Raw genomic sequence first — 22,205 nt, 5'->3', positions numbered from 1 at the left:
TTAACTGCATGCATTGTTTGAAACATATGCTGAGAATTCTAAGTTTGGTGTGCTTTCAAGCACATTAAACCAATATTACAAACAATTTTGTTTTACATGCTTAAAGTGTCTTAACAAAGCATATGGCCAAACACTAAGTTTGGTGTGCACATAGGTTCATGAAAAAAATTGGAAATTCATGCATCAATAATCATACAATTGTTATTTTCCAAAATCTTATAAATGAAAAAATTCTTTTTCGGTAATGAAGGCATCAATTGTGATGTACCCTTTGTCAAGAAACAAGTTTGGTGTTCATCAAACTTTGATGCACCGATTTAGAGACACAATTGATCCTTCATGAAAAAAAAGGGAAAAAGAAGAAAGTATGATGAAAACAATTCTTATAAACATTTAATTAAGTGTGACATTGAGATTTCACTAATTGGAGGAAGGGGCATAATTTTCTTATTGACCAAACCTTAAGTTTGGTGTCCTCCAAGGAAAGTCACGGTTTAAATGAATATAAGGATTGATGAGTAGTATAATGTTAATAAAAAAAACACTCTAGCCACGGTTGGATAAGCTAATGTGTGTTGTCTTGCTGTGATGATTAGGTAGTCAAAGAATCTTCAATGAAAGAGACAAGACAAAGGAAAGCATAGCATGAGGACAAAATCTCATCACATCAAAAAGAGAATCTGCACGGCAAAGACAATTGATGAAGCAAGTTTTGTCTTCATTCATCCTTACATGCACACCTTTGATTCACATAGTATCCAATTGCATCCTAGCCTTTCATTGTTCATTTAAATAACACACCACCTTCAAGCCATGCACATGACCGAATCCTTGCACTCCAACCTTGTAAACTTCATTCCCTTCATCACTTCTCAATATAATAAGCTCAGCCTCAAACTTTCTCTTGCTCTATACACACATAAAAATCTCCAACACTCTTCACTCCTTCTAAAAGCTCATGGCCTCTTCTTCAAAAACCAAAGGAAGAAAAGGAAAAGAGCCTATGGTGGAGGAGAGCACCTCTGAATATGACCGATGGAGATTCAGATCTTCATACCATCAATTCCAAATGGAGTGGATGAACGACAAAAAGATCTATCCAGAAATTCCATTCTTATTGCCGGATGATGGATGCCAAGAAATGAAGAACAAAATTCAAAAGAGGAGGTGGGAAGAACTTGCATCACTAGCCACCCGAATCAATGCCAATATTATAAGAGAGTTTTATGCAAATATCCCAAGGCTTGATATGCGTGAGCCCCCAACATACAAGAGCTATGTGCGGAGTGATGACAAGTCATCATATACCCATTTTTCAAGCTAATTTCACTTGTTTTGTTAGCATTTATGCACTTTCTTGCATCCTAAGTAAGTGATTTGGAGTGAAAATGCATAACTTCTCTAAATCAAGCAACCACCATGAAATTAATGATAATCCATGAGGTTTAAGCTAATTTTAATTGAATTTTAATTGATTTATAAGCCTCTTGAATTTAGTGATACTTGGAGTGGTTCTTTTGGTTTATTATAGGTGAAGAAAAGAAAAGAAAAGGAAAAGCGTGGCCTAAGAAGTGTAGCCTAAGGAAAGGAAAGTGTGGTCAAAGCAAGAGGAAGTGTGCCGCATGCAAAGGGGGAGGCAAACATTGCCCTCCACAAGGGCACACTGCCCTCTAGGAGGGCAACATAAGGGAACCAAACAAGGAAGGCAACTCTGCCCTGCCCACTACAAGGGCAGAGCACAAAAGTGTGCCTTGGAACCAAGAAGAAGAGAACCTTGCCCTGCCCTCCACAAGGGCAGTATCGGGCTCACCAAGGAAGAAAATCAAAGGAAAAATGTCACCCATGCATGCCACAAGAATCGAACACGGACCAAGGAAGAAGCAAGGAACTAAGGTTGAGTGCCGTGCCAAGAAACCAAGGAAATTAATTGAGCGTGTGTTCTAGCCGTGTTTCGAACACGGGACACCAAAGTGGAAATACTGCCCTGCCCTCCGCGAGGGCAGGGCAGCATTTTGATGGTGCACGGATCTGGCGCACCAAGGCTCAAAATCTGGCACACCAAGCTCATTCCTGGCAGCATTAGCACGCACCAAGCTCAATCCTGGCAGCACCAAATTTTCCTGCCCAGCCCTTCGCAAGGGCAGGGCAGCATCCTGTGCACCAAGGAAATTTCTGGCGCACCAATTCTTGATTCTGGCGCACCAATTCTTGATTCTGGCAGCACCAACAGCGCACCAAGGCAAATTCTGGCGCACCAACTTTTCCTGCCCTGCCCTTGGCGAGGGTAGGGCAGCGTTTTGTGCACCAGGCCGCACCAAAACCGCACCAGGCCACACCAAAACTGCACCAACATACACCAAAGCTGCACCAACATGCACCAAATCCTGCCCTGCCCTCCGCAAGGGCAGGGCAGCCTCCTGGGAGCAACTTCTCATGGGCCGAAAATTCAAATTAAAACCCCATTTTAATTCATTTCTTCACCAAATCAAAAGCCCATCCAAATCCCAAAATCCAAGAATAGAAAGTGTATAAATAGGAGCTAGTTTGATGTAATTAAAACCTTTTACCACTTACCTTTGGCTTTGCTTTTGAATTTTGCACTTTCTTTGAGCTTTGAATTTCTTGTAATTGTTCTTGAGAGACTTGACCGAGAGCTCAGAGGATTAAGGGAGAATTGACTGATCTCCTTCCTCATTCTTACTCGGGCAATTCTACTCTTCTGTTTCTGGGTTTTGGGTGTGTGAAATTGAGGAAATTCTGTCTCAATTCCCATCTAAAATCTCTTTAAATCCTTTTCTGCATAATTGAATTTGATTTCTGTTCTTCTACTGCTTCCTCTTCAATTTCTTGTCAATTGCTTTGTGAACTTGGATCTGGGAAGGCAAATAGAGATCTAGGCTCTGCTACCTAGTCTCTTGAGACCTGAGACCACAATTTACTTGGGTTCTTCTGTGAACCTTGCTGCACTTTACTTTAATTTCTGTTTAAGCTTTCATTGCTTCTAATTCAATTCCTGCTCTACTAATTGTGGCAATTCAATTCTTCTTTGTTTATATTCTGCAATCCCAGTCCTCAAATCCCTTTTACATTCAAGCAATTTACATTTCTTGCCATTTAAGTTACTGCAATTTACATTTCTTGCACTTTAAGTTTCAGTCATTTAGTTTCTTGTTCTTTAAGATTCGGTCTATTTTATTTTCCTGTTCTTTAAGTTACTGCAATTTCCCTTCTCCCTTTACATTTCAAGCAATTTATCTTCTGTTAAATACAACCCACTCAACCAAAACTTGATTCGCTTGACTAAATCACCCACTAAACTAAAATTGCTCAATCCTTCAATCCCTGTGGGATCGACCTCACTCATGTGAGTTATTATTACTTGATGCGACTCGGTACACTTGCCGGTGAGTTTTGTGCTGGATCGTTTTCCACACATCAAGTTTTTGGCGCCGTTGCCGGGGATTGAAATAGATTGACAATGATTAAGTGAAGTGGAGGTCTAGATTAAGCACTTTTTCTTTTCTGTTATTCTAATTCCTACTAACACACTAACTGTTTGAATTTTTGCTTAAACTAACTAAAACTTCATTCTAGCTATAGATTGAAGTTTCATTGGCTTTCTGGGTTTGTGTGTTTATTGTTGTGTGTTTGTATGTCAGGTACAGGAAGATCTTCCCCTATTCTCTCTGAAATTGATCAAAGAACTCTTCAGAGAATAAGAAGAGCTGAAAGAGGGAAGAACGTTATTGGAGAAGAAGAATCTGAGGAGGAATTCCAAGAAATGGAAGGATATCCCAATCAACCAGGAGAAGGAGCCAACAATAATCAACAACAATGAAGAGTCTTGGCTTCATACACATTTGCAAATGCCAGACACTGTGGAAGTAGCATTCTTCCTCCTAATGTCAATGCAAACAATTTTGAACTAAAGCCACAACTCATCACTCTGGTTCAAAACAATTGCTCTTTTGGAGGAGGGCCTTTGGAGGATCCAAATCAACATCTGTCTACCTTCTTGAGAATCTGTGACACGGTGAAAACCAATGGTGTACCCCCTGATAGCTACAAGTTGCTGCTATTTCCATTCTCTCTCAGAGATAAAGCCACTCAATGGCTCGAGACCTTTCCAAAAGAAAGCATCAACACTTGGGATGACTTGGTGAGCAAGTTTCTTGCCAAATTTTATCCCCCTCAAAGAATCCTAAGGTTGAAGACTGAGGTTCAAACGTTCACTCAATTGGAGGCTGAGAACTTATATGAAGCATGGGAAAGATATAAGGCTCTATTGAGGAAATGTCCACCAGAGATGTTCACTGAGTGGGACAAGTTGCAGAACTTCTATGAGGGACTCACTCTTAAAGCTCAAGAAGCACTTGATCACTCAGCTGGAGGCTCTTTGCAACTCATGAAGACCACAGAGGAAGCTCAAAACCTCATTGATATGGTGGCCAACAACCAATATTTTTTTGCTCATCAAAGACAACGCCAACCATCACAAAGAAGAGGAGTAATGGAGTTGGAAGGAGTGGATTCCATTCTGGCTCAGAACAAGATAATGCAGCAGCAGATTCAACAACAGTTTGAACAAATGGCCAAAAGAATTGATGGCTTGCAAGTTGCATCAGTGAGTGCAACAAGCCAACCACCAACTACTTGGGTGCAAGGTGAAGAAACTCAAGAGGAGCAACAGCAAGAGCAAGTCCAGTATATGCACAACCAAAATTCTGGAACAAATGAAGTCTATGGTGATACTTACAATCCATCTTGGAAGAATCATCCCAACCTCAGATGGGGAGATAACCATAATCAAAACCAACAACTATGGCAAAGAAACACAGGCCAGAACAATTGGAAAAACATAAACCACAACCCCCAGCCAAACACTAACCAAAATACATACAGAAAACCACAAAATAACTACCCCAACTCTAACCATTATCCACCTAACAACCACCCAACAAATCAGAATACCTATCATCATCCATCAACACCCCAAAACCAACCAATTTCACAAGAATCTCAGAGGATTACCAATCTAGAGCTGCTCATGGAGAAACTGATGAAGAACCAAGAATTAACAACAAAGAACCAAGAAGCCTCAATGAAGAACTTGGAAAGACAAATTGGGCAAATCTCCAAACAGATTTCTGTTGAGAAGCCATCAAGTTCACTACCTAGTGACACTATTCCCAACCCAAAGGAGGAATGCAAGGTCGTGCAACTAAGAAGTGGAAAAGTATTAACAGATGGTAACCAAGGGGCAACCAAGCATAATGACACTGAGCCAACAAAGAATGATGAAGCCATCAATAAGGACATGATGACTAAGAAAGTCCCAGGAGAACTCACAGAAGAGAATAACCAACCACAAAATTTGAAGAAAGGAAAGCAAATCTTGGAAGAAGCAATTCCAAAACAGCATCAAGTGGAGAAGAGCTCAACACCACCACTGCCATATCCACAGAGATTTCACAAAGAGACAAAGGATCAGCATTTCCACAAATTTCTTGAGACTTTCAAGAAGTTGGAAATCAACATACCTTTAGCTGAAGCATTAGAGCAAATGCCTTTATATGCCAAGTTCTTAAAGGAGCTCATTAACAAGAAAAGACAGTGGAATGAAAAGGAGATTGTAATGCTCAGTGAAGAATGCAGTGCACTCATTAAAAAGGGACTCCCTCCCAAGCTTGAAGACCCTGGAGGTTTCTTCTTGCCATGCACTATTGGAAACCTATTCATTAACAAGGGGATGTGCGATTTAGGAGCAAGCATAAATCTAATCCCATATTCTTTAGTGAAAAAGCTTGGCATAGAGGAGGTAAAACCAACACAGATGTCCTTGGAATTGGTGGACCAATCAGTAGTATATCCTAAAGGGCTTATTGAGAACCTTTTAGTTAAGGTTGACAAGTTCATCTATCCAGCAGATTTTGTGATCCTGGATTCTTCAGAACATGGAAATGACTCCATAATACTTGGTCGACCATTTTTGGCCACTGCTAGAGCCATTGTAGACATAGAGCAGGGAGAGTTAACCCTCAGGATGCATGAGGAGAGCATCACTCTGAAAGTCTTTCCAGAATTACACAGGAATGAAGAAATAAGCAAAACAAGTGGTGACTTCCTTCCAAAGCAAGCAACCAACACGGCAGTAGAACAGAAAAACAAGCTGGTGCAAGAAGAAAAAGGAAATCAAGAGGAAGCAGGGGTGATAAACAAGAAGGAAGGTATCACAACTCAAGTCACTATTAAGAAAGAAAGATCAACAAGAAAGAAAAAGATGAAGAGCAAAAAAAAGGCTCACAAAGGGTGGAAGAATAACAAAATCCCAACAGAAGGATTTGCCAAAGGTGACAAGGTGCAACTAGTGTATCAACAGCTGAGAACAAAGGATTATTACACTGTCAACCAAATACTCTCTCTTGAGCATATGGAAATTGAGCATCAAGGCACGCAGAGAAAGCTGACAGTGAGAGGTGACAAGTTGAGACATCACCAACATCAACCACCCTAAAGGAAGTTCAATGTCAAGCTAATGACAATAAAAGAGCGCTTCATGGGAGGCAACCCATGGTTTAAGATTTCTGTCTTCTCTTTCATTAAATAAGCTATGATTCCTCTGAATATGATTTTGAATTTTCATGCCTGGTAAATGCATGCATCGTTTTGAAGCACATGGCAAACTTCTAAGTTTGGTGTACCTTAAGGCACACCCAAGTTCATTGTTCAAAGAAGGGGATTATTTTTTTAGAACATATGCATAAGTCTTTTGATAAAGCATGTGACCAAACACTAAGTTTGGTGTCTGCATGTGCAACAATGTTCAGAAAATCATTTCCCAATCATGGACTCAAAACCATACGGACAAGGGATCATACATCAATTTTTTTTAAAAAAAAATGCATCAATTGTGAGAACGGTTTGCATTGTTAAGCCGTCCCCTCAATAAAAGATAAGTTTGGTGTTCACCAACTTTTAGCATTTTATTTAGGGACACAATTGATCACAAAAAAAAAATTTAAATAACTATTAAACAAACCAAAACAATTTATTTTATCCTTGCAAAATAAGTTGCCAACGATTATATTAATGTTCTAAGCTAGCTGTTTTGATTCAGGTGGGAGAAAAAGATTAAGACAAAAGCTAGGAGAGGTCACGGCTAGGAGAAGCTATGTAAGGAAGGTCACATGTGCCTAGGAGAACGCGCTCATGGGGAACAAAATTTGCATGCATGCAACATTGAACACCGAGATACATGCAGCCAATGGAAGAAGGATCCTCGTCAAAGCCTCAACAACACATGCAAGCCGTCCATCTCATGCATTCCTTGGATGAGCAATTCAATCTCAACCCTTCATGAGCACCAACGAGTCTCTCTCTCTTATTATGGTTTTGTTGGAAGGCTTGAAGAACTCACCTATAAGTAGCCGTTGGCACCAACACGGTATACACATTCTCATTCAAGCCACTTTCATATGAAAACCATACTCTCTTCCACTTCCAAAACCAACATAATTCCCTTACCTCACACATCAAAACCGAACCAAAACTCTTCCCAAACACAACACATATTTCTTCTACTCTCATTTTTTCTTTCTTCTTACCTCAAATCTGATGGCCTCTTCAAGTTCAAAAAGAAGGCCAGGAAAGGAACCTATGGTAACCGAACCTCCATCCTTTGATGCAACCAAATTTAGATCCCAATTCCATGAAGGGAGATATCATAGGTTCATGGAGACAAAGAATGTCATTTATGAGAAAGGCCTTGAGTTGAGAGACGGGGAATATCCCATTATGAGGCAAATCACTAAAGAAAGAAGGTGGGAACTTTTATGTGCTCCTCTTGTTGATATCAGTGCAGTTATGATTAGGGAGTTCTATGCAAATGCTGCAAAAGAAACAAAAATAGTGCTCCCTACACAAGTTATGTCAGAGGGGTTGAAGTGAGTTTTAGCCCAGCTGCTATCACAAGAGCCCTCAAGTTGAGAACCATAACCTATGCAGAGCCTAGTTATGAAACCAGATTGCAGATAGAAAACAATCCTGATGAGATCTTGCAGGGGTTATGTGTGGAGAATACAGATTGGGAAAGAGATTCAAAGGGAATTCCAAGTCACATAAGGAGGATAAATCTTACTCCTGTGGCTAAGGGATGGTATGAAATAGTGAGGAGATCTATCCTTCCTACTGGAAACGCCTCTTGGGTCACAATCAAATGAGCACTCTTGACATACTGCATCTTGCATGGAGGTGAGATCAACCTCGCACAACTCATAGCCGACAGTATTCAAGAAATGGCCGATAGCACAAGCAAATCAAAAGGTCTTGGACATCCAAGCACCATCCAAAGGCTATGTGACAAAGCTGGAGTAATCTTTGAAGATGAGGATACAGAAAAGGTGAAAAAAGGAAAAGGGATCACTAAGAAGAGCATGGAAGGAATGAATGAAGAAGAAGACCAAGAAGGGGTAGTAGCTCCTAGACAAAGGAGATCACAAAGAGAGGAAGGACGAAATCAAGCTTATGATGCCATAGACATGAGCCAGTTACAAAGATTAATTGAAGAATTATCTCAGCAACCCATGCAGGCTCAACAAGGCCAAAATCAAGGAGGCCAAGAGAAATATCTAGAGCCCCATCCAGAATTTATGGAGCAATTTTTGAAAGAAAAAGAGGAACGAGAAGCTTGGTAGCATCAAATGGAGGAGAAACAAGAGAGATGGCAACAACAAATGATAACTCAGCAGCAAGAATTTCAAGCACAGATTCTTGAAGGACAAAAAGAGCAATACAAAGAATTCAAAGAATCATATGATAAGCTGTATTTTAGTCAAGCTAAAGCAGGGGAATATAGTCACAACCTGTATCAATGGAAGAATGTTCATCATACCATGGGAGAAGTTAGACACGTACAAAGAATGGAGAATGATGAAAACATGCAAGCAAGGTTGGAGTACTTGACCCACAATTTGCCAACACTCAATCCTGAGATCAAGCCATTTGAACAATGCCCTGAATTTTTAGCCAAGCAACAAGCAAGATCTCATCAATATACTGAGTCAACCTTTAAAAGATTGGAAGATTTTGGGCTCTCAGGACTCTTAGATTCTGTTTGGGGTAGAAGATGTCCTGGTGAAGAGATCCGAGATTATTCCAAGACAGGGAAGAGAAAGAAGAAGAAGGGAGAATCAAGCAGCAGCCATGACCAATAGAAGGTGGCAAAGTTCTTTCATATTTCCTCTTTCATGTCTTTAATAAGGAGATGCATGTCTGAAACATGATATGCCTCCATCAATTATTTCTTTTACTTTATGCAATTTCTGTTCTTTGCTTTTCATTTTAGTTAGTTAATAAATAGCTAGAAAAATGCTAAACCTGCATAATGCTTATTATCCATCACCTAGCTTGAAAATTGCTTTGTTTCCCATATGCTTAAATAAAAGAGTTTGGTTTGAATTGAAAAGTAAAATATCCAATGTTGCATAAGTATGAATGGAAGTTGGTGGTGGTATATGTGTTTGATTAAATGCATAACTCATGAAATAATTGTTGCATAATATCATTCTTATTCAAGTGTGAGTTAGCTTGCTGTTATAAAAACTCTTATCAATAATGAAAAAGCCCTTGGTAACAAAAACAGAAAGAAAAGGGAAAGAAAAAGCCAAAATGGCAAGAAAAAAACAAAGAATAAAGGTTGGACACCAATAGCTTGAACCTTAGGACATATGCCTGTGGTGTTCTTGTACTAAGATCTGCTTGGATGAGTAAATTCTAAGGGGTATTTTAAAACCCGGTCACTTAGATCAACTGATTTGGGATGGCCAATTGAAAATCCACAATAAAGAGCAACTTAGATACAGAACATTTAGTTATCCAAAGAGATGCTGGGCATCAATGATCCTAGGAAGAATTAGTGAGCCAAGTGTCTGTGGTGGAGAGATGTTGAGTAAAAGAAAGAAACAAATAAAGCCAAAGGCTATTACTGCAACATTTGACACCAAACCTCCAACAGAATAATAAGCTTGTTAAGCATTGTAAGCCAAGAAAAGTTAGCAAGGGAGGAATCAAAAAGTGAGTCTTATAACAGCAAGTTTAGCAAACCTTTGATGCAAAATGTATATCATGTAACAGCAACAATAATTGAGTTATCATTGTCTGCATAATGGCCCCATAGATTAAGTTCTGCTATCTGCATAATAAGGATATGTATTCTTTTCTTATTCATTTCAATTTCTCTTAGTTTTGATGCTTGCTTGGGGACAAGCAAGACTTAAGTTTGGTGTTGTGATGACAAGTCATCATATACCCATTTTTCAAGCGAATTTCACTTGTTTTGTTAGCATTTATGCACTTTCTTGCATCCTAAGTAAGTGATTTGGAGTGAAAATGCATAACTTCTCTAAATCAAGCAACCACCATGAAATTAATGATAATCCATGAGGTTTAAGCTAATTTTAATTGAATTTTAATTGATTTATAAGCCTCTTGAATTTAGTGATACTTGGAGTGGTTCTTTTGGTTTATTATAGGTGAAGAAAAGAAAAGAAAAGGAAAAGCGTGGCCTAAGAAGTGTAGCCTAAGGAAAGGAAAGTGTGGTCAAAGCAAGAGGAAGTGTGCCGCATGCAAAGGGAGAGGCAAACATTGCCCTCCACAAGGGCACACTGCCCTCTAGGAGGGCAACATAAGGGAACCAAACAAGGAAGGCAACTCTGCCCTGCCCACTACAAGGGCAGAGCACAAAAGTGTGCCTTGGAACCAAGAAGAAGAGAACCTTGCCCTGCCCTCCACAAGGGCAGTATCGGGCTCACCAAGGAAGAAAATCAAAGGAAAAATGTCACCCATGCATGCCACAAGAATCGAACACGGACCAAGGAAGAAGCAAGGAACTAAGGTTGAGTGCCGTGCCAAGAAACCAAGGAAATTAATTGAGCGTGTGTTCTAGCCGTGTTTCGAACACGGGACACCAAAGTGGAAATACTGCCCTGCCCTCCGCGAGGGCAGGGTAGCATTTTGATGGTGCACGGATCTGGCGCACCAAGGCTCAAAATCTGGCTCACCAAGCTCATTCCTGGCAGCATCAGCACGCACCAAGCTCAATCCTGGCAGCACCAAATTTTCCTGCCCTGCCCTCCGCAAGGGCAGGGCAGCATCCTGTGCACCAAGGAAATTTCTGGCGCACCAATTCTTGATTCTGGCGCACCAATTCTTGATTCTGGCAGCACCAACAGCGCACCAAGGCAAATTCTGGCGCACCAACTTTTCCTGCCCTGCCCTTGGCGAGGGCAGGGCAGCGTTTTGTGCACCAGGCCGCACCAAAACCGCACCAGGCCACACCAAAACCGCACCAACATACACCAAAGCTGCACCAACATGCACCAAATCCTGCCCTGCCCTCCGCAAGGGCAGGGCAGCCTCCTGGGAGCAACTTCTCATGGGCCGAAAATTCAAATTAAAACCCCATTTTAATTCATTTCTTCACCAAATCAAAAGCCCATCCAAATCCCAAAATCCAAGAATAGAAAGTGTATAAATAGGAGCTAGTTTGATGTAATTAAAACCTTTTACCACTTACCTTTGGCTTTGCTTTTGAATTTTGCACTTTCTTTGAGCTTTGAATTTCTTGTAATTGTTCTTGAGAGACTTGACCGAGAGCTCAGAGGATTAAGGGAGAATTGACTGATCTCCTTCCTCATTCTTACTCGGGCAATTCTACTCTTCTGTTTCTGGGTTTTGGGTGTGTGAAATTGAGGAAATTCTGTCTCAATTCCCATCTAAAATCTCTTTAAATCCTTTTCTGCATAATTGAATTTGATTTCTGTTCTTCTACTGCTTCCTTTTCAATTTCTTGTCAATTGCTTTGTGAACTTGGATCTGGGAAGGCAAATAGAGATCTAGGCTCTGCTACCTAGTCTCTTGAGACCTGAGACCACAATTTACTTGGGTTCTTCTGTGAACCTTGCTGCACTTTACTTTAATTTCTGTTTAAGCTTTCATTGCTTCTAATTCAATTCCTGCTCTACTAATTGTGGCAATTCAATTCTTCTTTGTTTATATTCTGCAATCCCAGTCCTCAAATCCCTTTTACATTCAAGCAATTTACATTTCTTGCCATTTAAGTTACTGCAATTTACATTTCTTGCACTTTAAGTTTCAGTCATTTAGTTTCTTGTTCTTTAAGATTCGGTCTATTTTATTTTCCTGTTCTTTAAGTTACTGCAATTTCCCTTCTCCCTTTACATTTCAAGCAATTTATCTTCTGTTAAATACAACCCACTCAACCAAAACTTGATTCGCTTGACTAAATCACCCACTAAACTAAAATTGCTCAATCCTTCAATCCCTGTGGGATCGACCTCACTCATGTGAGTTATTATTACTTGATGCGACCCGGTACACTTGCCGGTGAGTTTTGTGCTGGATCGTTTTCCACACATCACGGAGAGTGGAAGTAGACTTTAGCTCGGATGCAATCAAGAAAGTCTTGGGGCTAAAGTCAGTCCGTTTTAGTGAACCAGGATACCAACAAAGATTGAATGAAGGTCAGGATTATGATGAGATTGCTAGGGATATTTGTCTGGAGAACTCTGAGTGGGAAGAAGATGACAAAAACAAATATAAGTATTTGAAGAGATGTAACCTCACCCCGGAAGCAAAAGGATGGTATGAGCTGATGAAAAGATCAATTCTGGGCACAGTAAACACCTCAAAAGTTAACAGGGAGAGAGCTGTGATGTTGCATTGCATCATGGTGGGAGGAGAGATCAAAGTTCATGAAATCCTTGCAAAAGATATCCAACGGATTGCTGAGAAGAATTCGGCCGGGTCTTGGTTATATTACCCAAGTACCATTTGGAGCTTGTGTGTGAAGGCTAAAGTACCAATGGAAGATGAGAATCCAAAGTGGATAAGCCAAGGCCTGCCCATAACCATTGAAAGAATGACAATGACTCCCGAAGCACATCAAGGCCGAAGACCACATGGAAGAAGGCAAAGAGAAGAACCAATGGAAGAAGATGAGCTACACCTAGAAGAAGAACCACAAGAAGAGGAGGAACAGCCGCACTTTTTCCCACATGGCAATATGGATATGACTCAAATGCAAGAAGCAATTGGAAGATTGTCACACCAATACACAAGAATTCAAGAAAGGCAAGAAGAGTACCATTCACAATACTTGAAGCATAAACAAGAACAAAAAGAATGGCAGCTGAAAATGATGAACCAACAAAATGAGTTTGAGTCAAAATTCCTTGCGATGCAAGAGGAGCATGCCTTTCAATCTCATGAGGCATTTGGAAAGTTAGCACAAATGCAGGCCAAAACCATGAGGGCTCTCAATGAGTTTACAACCCTCCAAGATGCAAGATATGAAGTCCAAGCCGATTACAACATTAATAGTCAAATCAAACTGAACTATATTGGAGAACATCTGCACAACATGGATCCAGCATTCCCAACATATGATGAGTTCTTCAAAAAGAAAAGTGAAATAGAAGCAAACAAAGCCATGAGCCTTGAAGATAGAGTAGAGGAGACGATGAATAAAGCTGGGTGCTGGCGGGGTCAATAGCAACAAACATGGACACAGGGAACATCAGCAATCAAGTATATGAAAGAAAGAAAAAGCATGACAAATAAAAGGTGGACTTGCTCCTTATTCATCACTACAAAGAAAAAGCATGCATTTTGTCTGTTTGAAGTGTCCTTGCATCTTTAAGTTGTCATTTTAATAGTCTTTGCATTATGTTTGTTTATCTTAAAATAAGTAAGCTAGTTTAAGTTTGTGCTTGTGTGTTTACTTCCACTTGACTAAAAAGCATGTTCTGTCCCCTGCATCTTTAAATCAATAAAAGAAATGTTTGAATGTGAAGTAAGATAGTCTCTGTTAGATAGAAGTAGAATAATAGTAAATGGTGGTATGTGTGTGATTGTATAATAGCTCACTTTTAGTGAATAAAGAGCTAGAATATCTCCTTCCAAGTATAGAGAGACCTACCGTCTATGGATCTCAATTAAATAAAGATCCTTGGTAAGAAAGAAAAACAAAAAGAAAGAAAGAAAAGAGATAGTCAAAAAGTGGCAGAGAAAAGAAAAAAGAAACAAAAAGAAACAAAGCTGGACACCAATAGCTTGAACTTTAAAACATATGTCCGTGGTGCCTTTGTACTAGGATCTGCTTGGATTAGTAAGCTCTTTGGAGTGCTTCAACACTTGGTGACTTGGATTAACTAATCCGGGATCATCAGCTGAAAGTCCACTATCAAGAGCAACCTAACTACAAGGCATTTAGTAACCCAAAGAGGTGCTGGGCATCAATGTTTAAAAGGGAATGTGAGCCAAGTGTCTATGGTGAATAATGTGTCAAGAATACAGAAAAGAAAATGAACTTGCTACACATGACACTCAAATAAAGCTTTTGAAAAAAAAAAGTAATAGCCAAGGATAAAGGAATAATGAGAGGTCATAGCAGTATGTTACTTGAGGCTTGAAGGAGACTTTCTAGGCCTAAGAGTCAATAAGAAGTAAGTGTTTGCATATCCACACAAAACCCCATGAACTACCAATAATATTCTACTAGCATGAACATCCTCTTCCATTTCATTCTTTCTTCTTAATAAATCTTTTCTTGCTTGGGGACAAGCAAGCTTTAAGTTTGGTGTTGTGATGACAAGTCATCTTAGCCTAGTTTCACTAGTCTCTTTCTTTTGTTTTCACTTGAATTATGCACTTTCTTGAGGCCTAAGCAAGCTAATTTGGGTAGATTTTCATGCTTCCTTTGATTGAATCAACCATAGATAAATTCATGCTGTTTCATGAGATTTGATGCCATAATGGTTGCATATTAGGATAGAATGAATATCTCATGATTTTGAGCATAGCTTTGATATGTTTGGTTGGTTAATGATAGGTGAAGAAAGCTTGGAGAAAGGTTGAAGTAAGAAGGAATGGCTAGAAGCAAAGAGAGGACAATGAAACAAGTGAAATTGAACCAGGAAGCATAAAGTTGGACTTGAAGTTAGCCCTCAAACTTTTGCACAAACTTTTGGGTGAAAAGTTAGCCTCAAAGTTAGCCCCCTAACTTGAAGGCTAACGTGGGAATTGAAAAATTCACCCAGGGCTACTCAACGTTTGCGCCAACGTTAGCCCCCTAACTTGGAGGCTAACGTTGGCATGAAAAATTTGTCCCAGGGCTAATCAACGTTTGCGCCAACGTTAGCCCCCTAACTTGGAGGCTAACGTTGGCATGAAAAATTCTCCTGGGCTACTCAACGTTTGCGCCAACGTTAGCCCCCTAACTTTTGGGCTAACGTTGGCGCCATTGGTGCATTAGGAAGGGCCAACGTTGGAGCTAAAGTTAGACCCCTAACTTTGGCACCAACGTTGGCATCAGTAAATTGGGCTATCTGATATGAAAAGTTTGATCAAAAGTTAGACCCCTAACTTTGGCTCAAACTTTTACTCCAACTTCTATAAAAATCCAATCCGGTTCAATTGGTTCACTTTGGTTCCTCTCCAAACTCCAAGAGCAATCAACCAAGGCCTCTTTCAACCTAATTCCACCAAGAGCAAAGGCCCAACTCAAGGCTTGAAGATCATTTGAAGAAAGTGTATAAATAGGCTAGAATTCAAGTTATTCGGGAGCTTCCTTTTCTTATTTTTTCATAGAGCTTTCCTTTTGAATTTTTAGAGAGTTTTAGTTACTGAGTGATCTTTAATTTCTTAGTTTGGGGAAGGAGAATTCCATTCTCTTCCTCTTAGTTTTATTGCTTTCAATTTCAATTACAACTGTCTTGGATCTTGGGTTGGAGAATTGAAGGAATTCTGTTTCAATCTCATCCTTGGATCTCTCTGTTTCTTTACTGTTTACTTGAATTTAATTTTCTGTTAATTGCTCTTCATCTAATTTCTTTGCAATTTACACTTCTCTTGCAATTGTTCTTGTTGGATCAAGGAAGGTAGTGAGATCTAGACTTGGTTTCTAGTCTCTGGACCCCTGAGATCTGAATTTCTCACTTCAATTCCCTATTTACTGTTTCCATGCTCATTTACTTTTCTGTTTAAGATCCGATTTAATCTAAGTAATTCTCTATTTCTCTGCTTGTTGCAATTTTACTTTTCCTTGTTAAATTTCTGCAAATCCAACTTCCAATTCCCTTTACAATACAAGCCATTTACATTTCCAGCACTTTAAGATTTTGCAATTTACATTTCTTGCGTTCTAAGTTTCTGCCATTTAATTTCTTGTTCCTTAAGATTCAGCACTTTAACTTCTGTTCTCTTTAAGTTCATGCCAATTACCCATCCCCTTTACTTTCTATGCAATTTAAATTCTGCAAATCACAAATCACTCAACCAAATCTTGATTCGCTTGACTAAATCAACCACTAAACTAAAATTGCTCAATCCTTCAATCCCTGTGGGATCGACCTCACTCCCGTGAGTTTTTATTACTTGATGCGACCCGGTGCACTTGCCGGTTAGATTTGTGTGTTTTGGGAGAAATTCATTTTTTCACCAAAATAACTCATCAGGGGCGTTGTTGAGCACGTTATTGGTGGCGTGTTTGACAAAAACGCCCAACCAGGGCAGCCTGACCTTGCCCTCTTCAATTGAGCATAACTTGAGCTAGGAAGATCCAAATGAGGTGATTCCAGTGGCATTGGAAAGTAGATATCAAGAGCTTTCCAATGATATATCATAGTTCATATTTAGACAAAGGATTGAAGCCCAAAGTTCAGGCAACATTAAGCATAAAAAGTGAAGAACAAGCAAGTGTTTGGCAACAACTTGGGCAACAACTTGGGCAACAACGCCCAAGCACCAAGCCACCAGCCAGGAAATCACAAGCACGTTGCCAATGTGCAATAGCACTAGAGTGTTTGCCAATAACACCCACTGGGCCAGAATTGAGGTGAATGAGTTCTGCTTTCCTCTGTTTCTCATAAAGGCCAACACTTCCTCCATTGAGCCGAGAATTCAACAAGGAGAAAGCCCACATTGCTAACCCAATTGAGGATCTTTAAATGGGTTGTAGGAGTAGTATAAATAGAGAAGAGTTTTGTACTTTAAAGGGAGATCGCTCTTAGATTTTTTAGACTTTTTATTTTTTATTTTTTAGGACTCTTAGACACTTTTACTTTTACACTTAGACTTTTTCTGTTTTACTGCTTCTCACCCATCTTCTATTTTTGTTTTCTTTTGGCAATTTTGAATTTCAGTTTTCAAGAACTTCTTTTTCATTCTTCATTACTCTTCTCTACTCAATTTGAATGTTTATTTTTGGCACTTGTTGTTGAATTTAGAGCTATGATTCACTAAACCCCATTTTCATTAGGGGGAGGAGCTCTGTTTATTTGAATGGGTTGATAACTCTTCTTTTCTTTCTCAATTCAAGTGGTCATCTAAAAGGAAACTCTTGTTCTTCACAGATTCAATCACCATCGAGAGAGGGATTAATCTATATGAATTATGTGGTGAATTTGAGAAAGGAGCTACATAATTCAGTTTAGAGTTCATCCTTTCATGATTTCCTTGATCAATACACTTTGGTTGGTATGTGAGATGTAACCTCCCTTAGTTGAGATTCTGGAAGTTGTGTGGCTTGGATTAGAAATTGAACTTCATCTCTTCTCATGAACAATTAGATCACGAGAGTGGCAATTGGTTGTGTTGAGAGAAATTGAGTTACCAAGAGATTGGGACTCAATTACCCACAAATTGCCATGGATCTATACCCATGATTGAGAAGGAATTGATCAACATCAATTCATGAGAATTTGCATCTCTGATCCCTAATGATCCTTTCCATCATTAATTCTCATTTCTTTTGCTCTTTAGTTCTTTGAATACCAATTACCCAATTCCCTTCTACATTCTTGCAATTTATTATTCTTGTTATTTACATTCTGTTTCTCTAGTTCTTGCAATTTACTCTTATGCTCTTTAAATTTCTGCAACCTTTACTTTCTTGCAATTTATTTTCCATGTCATTTAAATTTCTTGCACTTATGTTCAAAATCACAAATCTCATGAAATCAAAACCATGTTTGCTTAACTAAATCTACCATTTAACTAAAGTTGCTTGATCTACCAATCTCCGTGGCATCGACTTCACTCTTAGTGAGTTTTATTACTTGATGCGACCTGGTATATTTGCCGGTAATTACGTGAAATATTAATTTTTACGTATCAATTATATTATTAAATGTTTTACATTTAAATAAGAAAAATAAAATAAAGTCCAGCAATTTCTAGTAAACAACAGATCTGTAATTTTTTTTTAAATTTTAAACTAAAAAAATATTTTTTCTATTTGTAAAAAAATAAAAAATTCCAAAAATATCCAAAAAATAAAAATATTAAAATATTAATTTTTATAAATTAATTTATTCTTAATTTGTGAACATGTACAGCAAAAAAAAAGCCAACTGTCTAGGTATAACATTATCTGTTGAATAAAAAAATAGAAAATATTTTTAAAAAAATTAAAAATTTTAAAAAACTAAATTTTTTATTTTTTAAATTTTAAATTATATTATTAAATGTTTTTTATTTATATAATAAGAAAAATAAAGTCCAGCAGTATCTAGTAAACAATAGATCTGTAAATTTATTTTCTTTTTAATTTTTAAACTAAAAAAATATTTTTTCTAATTTTAAAAAAATAAAAATTTCCAAAAATATCCAAAAAAAAATTAAAGTTTTAAATTAATTTATCCTTAATTTGTGAACAAGTGCAGCAAAAAAAAGTCAACTGTATAGGTGTAGCATTATCCGATGAATAAAAAATAAAAAATATTTTTAAAAAAACTTAAAATTTTAAAAAACTAAATTTTTTATTTTTTAATTTTTAAATTATATTATTAAATGTTTTACATTTAAATAAGAAATATAAAATAAAGTCCAGCAATATCTAGTAAACAACAGATCTGTAAATTTATTTTTAAATTTTAAACTAAAAACATATTTTTTCTCATTGTAAAAAAATAAAAAATTCCAAAATATCCAAAAAATAAAAAAATTAAAATGTGAAGTTTTTTAAATTAATTTATTCTTAATTTGTGAATAGGTGCAGCAAAAAAAAAAGTCAACTGTCTGGGTGTAGCATTATCCGTTAAATAAAAAATAAAAAATATTTTTTAAAGACTAAATTTTTTATTTTTAAATTTTTAAATTATATTATTAAATGTTTTTTATTTAAATAATAAAAAAAGTCCAGCAATATCTGGTAAATAACATATTTGTAAATTTATTATTTTTTTAAATTTTAGACTAAAAATTTTTTTTCTAGTTGTTAAAAAATGAAGAATTCCAAAAATATTCAAAAAATAAAAAATTAAAATTTTAAATATTTTAAATTAATTTATTCTTAATTTGCGAAGAAGTTGATGACAAGTCATCTTAGCCTAGTTTTACTAGTCTTTTTCTTTGTTTTCATTTAGTTTTATGCACTTTCTTAAGCCATAAGTAAGCCAATTGGGTTCAAATTCATGTTTCCTTTGATTCAATCAACCATGGATAAATTGATGCATTTTCATGAGTTTTGTGCCATAATTGCTCAAATGACTGATGCGTTCGCATATTTGCTATATTAACTAGTTAGTTTAGTTGGTTTTAGCTTAATTTCATTTATTATTACTAGAATAAACAAGCAATTTTGTGAGTTTTCTCTACATGCATTCATAAACCAAGAACTAAGTGAAATTGAGCAAAATCTATGCAAATGATTCAAGAAGTTTATATGCAAGTTGATGTGAATGATTCCCTTGAAAATTATTGCATAAGATAGCAAAACTTTGAGGAAAATTCTTTGGTTCATGTTAGGTGATGAAGAAAGAAGGTAATGGAGCAAGAAGGCTTGAAGATATGTCAATATTGGCAAGGAAACAGAGGAAGCAAGTTGCCAACTCCGGAGTGTTTGTGGACAACGCCAGGAAGCTTGAAATAGAGCAAGAGAGGGAGCTCGAGAGCGTTGCCAGGCAAGGAGTGAACTGGCGTGTTCATCAACAATGCCAGTAACAACGCCGGTCCCTGCAAGGTGACTATGGAAAATGATCTTGGGCGTTGCCAACTTGAAGTTGCATGTGCGTGTTCCTTAGCAACGCAAGGCCAAGAAATTGAGCCAAGGAGAGCTCGAAGGCGTTGTTGCCTTGTAGTTGAAGTGGCATGTTCATCAACAATGCCAGCAACAACGCCAGGGATAAGAAGTTTGGGCCAGGGGAAGATTGGGCGTTGTTATGGGCGTTTTTTGCAACAACTTCAGCAACAACTCCAACCAAGATAGCCTGACCTCACCTTCTTCAAGGATGAATAACTTGAGTTACAGAGATCCAATTTGAGTGCTTTCAGTTGCGTTAGAAAGCTGACATTCAGAGCTTTTCAACGATATATAATAGTCAATAGTGAAGCATGAAATGGATGCTCGAATCATAGCCATCTTTAGGCCCCAAAAACAAGGAAATAAGGTTGAAATTCAAGGAAGCATGAATGAGCCAAGAAAGGAGGGTCGAACACGTTGCCAGGGCCAAAATAAACTGGCGTGTTCCTTGGAAACTCCAGCAACAACGCCCAGGCCAAGAAATTTGGGCTAGGGGCGTTGTTGAGCACGTTATTGGTGGCGCGTTTGACAAAAACGCCCAACCAGGGCAGCCCGACCTTGCCCTCTTCAATTGAGCATAAATTGAGCTAGGAAGATCCAAATGAGGTGATTCCAGTGGCATTGGAAAGTAGACATCAAGATCGTTCCAATGATATTTCATAGTTTATATTTAGACAAAGGATTGAAGCCCAAAGTTCAGGCAACATTAAGCATAAAAAGTGAAGAACAAGCAAGTGTTTGGCAACAACTTGGGCAACAACTTGGGCAACAACGCCCAAGCACCAAGCCACCAGCCAGGAAATCACAAGCACGTTGCCAACGTGCAATAGCACTAGAGTGTTTGCCAATAACACCCACTGGGCCAGAATTGAGGTGAATGAGTTCTGCTTTCCTCTGTTTCTCATAAAGGCCAACACTTCCTCCATTGAGCCGAGAATTCAACAAGGAGAAAGCCCACATTGCTAACCCAATTGAGGATCTTTAAATGGGTTGTAGGAGTAGTATAAATAGAGAAGAGTTTTGTACTTTAAAGGGAGATCGCTCTTAGATTTTTTAAACTTTTTATTTTTTATTTTTTAGGACTCTTAGACACTTTTACTTTTACACTTAGACTTTTTCTGTTTTACTGCTTCTCACCCATCTTCTATTTTTGTTTTCTTTTGGCAATTTTGAATTTCAGTTTTCAAAAACTTCTTTTTCATTCTTCATTACTCTTCTCTACTCAATTTGAATGTTTATTTTTGGCACTTGTTGTTGAATTTAGAGCTATGATTCACTAAACCCCATTTTCATTAGGGGGAGGAGCTCTGTTTATTTGAATGGGTTGATAACTCTTCTTTTCTTTCTCAATTCAAGTGGTTCATCTAAGAGGAAACTCTTGTTCTTCACAGATTCAATCACCATCGAGAGAGGGATTAATCTATATGAATTATGTGGTGAATTTGAGAAAGGAGCTACATAATTCAGTTTAGAGTTCATCCTTTCATGATTTCCTTGATCAATACACTTTGGTTGGTATGTGAGATGTAACCTCCCTTAGTTGATATTCTGGAAGTTGTGTGGCTTGGATTAGAAATGGAACTTCATCTCTTCTCATGAACAATTAGATCACGAGAGTGGCAATTGGTTGTGTTGAGAGAAATTGAGTTACCAAGAGATTGGGACTCAATTACCCACAAATTGCCATGGATCTATACCCATGATTGAGAAGGAATTGATCAACATCAATTCATGAGAATTTGCATCTCTGATCCCTAATGATCCTTTCCATCATTAATTCTCATTTCTTTTGCTCTTTAGTTCTTTGAATACCAATTACCCAATTCCCTTCTACATTCTTGCAATTTATTATTCTTGTTATTTACATTCTGTTTCTCTAGTTCTTGCAATTTACTCTTATGCTCTTTAAATTTCTGCAACCTTTACTTTCTTGCAATTTATTTTCCATGTCATTTAAATTTCTTGCACTTATGTTCAAAATCACAAATCTCATGAAATCAAAACCATGTTTGCTTAACTAAATCTACCATTTAACTAAAGTTGCTTGATCTACCAATCTCCGTGGGATCGACTTCACTCTTAGTGAGTTTTATTACTTGATGCGACC

Source organism: Arachis hypogaea, chromosome 5 (assembly GCF_003086295.3).
Source record: "Arachis hypogaea cultivar Tifrunner chromosome 5, arahy.Tifrunner.gnm2.J5K5, whole genome shotgun sequence".
Taxonomy (NCBI): domain Eukaryota; kingdom Viridiplantae; phylum Streptophyta; class Magnoliopsida; order Fabales; family Fabaceae; genus Arachis; species Arachis hypogaea.
Note: the sequence above shows the minus strand (reverse complement) of the source record.